At 40.9% G+C, this 1263-nt stretch overlaps 1 pseudogene; it reads right to left on the reverse strand.

Moving 5' to 3' along the window:
* Positions 1 to 550: 550 nt before the first annotated feature.
* Positions 551 to 908, reverse strand: LOC112917698 (prefoldin subunit 1 pseudogene; annotated as a pseudogene).
* Between the last annotated feature and the right edge of the window lie 355 nt (positions 909 to 1263).

A 1263-nucleotide genomic window follows, 5' to 3' on the forward strand; every position in this document is an offset into this window, starting at 1 on the left:
TGAGGGATTGATTCAACAGAAAGGAAGGGTGGGAAGAAGCAGGAAAGGCTTCAATGCAGAAAGAACAGAGTCAAAGCTCTGGAGGGGGACAGGACAAGGAAGAGCTGAGGTTGAAAGCTTTTCCTTTTTTGGCCCTATGTTCTCATCATTCAGCTGGAGAAAGCAGAGTGGGTGGGGAAACAGAGGGAAACAGATGCCTTTTATTGGTCTCACCAGCATAACTATTAGTAGGTTCAGACAGAGCTCGCCTATCTGTCCTGGATCCCATCTCCCCAGTCCTGGAGTTCATGACTCACCCCTCAGGGGAGAAGAGTGTCTTGAGCAGGGTGGCAATCAGAACCAGGACAAAAAAAAAAAAAAAAAAAAAAGGGTTAGAATCAAAGGGTATCAGAGTGACATAGAAAATACAGGGTTACCAGATCATTCAAATAAAATGTCCATCAGGACAGAGGAAAGGATGTTTCATCACATGGGCCCCTCTGGCCTTACCAGGAATGAGAAGGGGCAGGAAGCTTCTGCTAAATGTTTCCTACTGTGCACTTCATGCACTTCATGCCATTATCACCATTCAGATGTTGTCCTCGGCTTCCTTCATACTCTGGTCTAGGTAGGATTTTTTTTCTGCTCCAGTTCTTTAATTATTTTCTTCTACTATTTTCTGTTTCTCTAACAACTGATTGTGAATTACCTCCTTTGACTAAAGAATAAACATTCATCCTATACCTTCACACATGTCAGTTTCATCCACAAGTCATAATCTCTGTATCTGCAACATGTGCATGTTTTTTTGTTCTGTTTAGTTATTCAATCTGTAGGTCTTCAAGCTTCACCTTCTGTTGAGTGTCAGTAACTTTGGCTTGAAGTTTTGTGAAGGCCTTCTTCAACTCCAGATCCATGGGAGCCACCATCTTGGTTCACTCTACGCATTTGCACAAGTTTACGCAAGTTTACATTTACGCAAGTGAGAGAAAGTTATAAAGGACTCTATTTATTATTTATTAAAAATTTTTACATGGGAAGATTTCCAATATATACCTTTCTTTCCATCTATCTCATTGACACCTTTGTGTTGTATCTTCCCTCTACTTCCCCACCATGCACTAGACTATAATTACCTGTTTCCTTGTTTGTATGCTTAGATACCTTTCTACTCATAGTGAGATTCCTGGACCAGTAGTATCAGCATCTCCTGGGAGGTTACTAGAAAATTGACTCTGAGAGCCCCATATGACCACTGAATTAAAATCTGCATTTTAGAAAAGT

The sequence above is a fragment of the Vulpes vulpes genome, chromosome 15 (assembly GCF_048418805.1).
Source record: "Vulpes vulpes isolate BD-2025 chromosome 15, VulVul3, whole genome shotgun sequence".
In the NCBI taxonomy this organism is placed as follows: Eukaryota; Metazoa; Chordata; class Mammalia; order Carnivora; family Canidae; genus Vulpes; species Vulpes vulpes.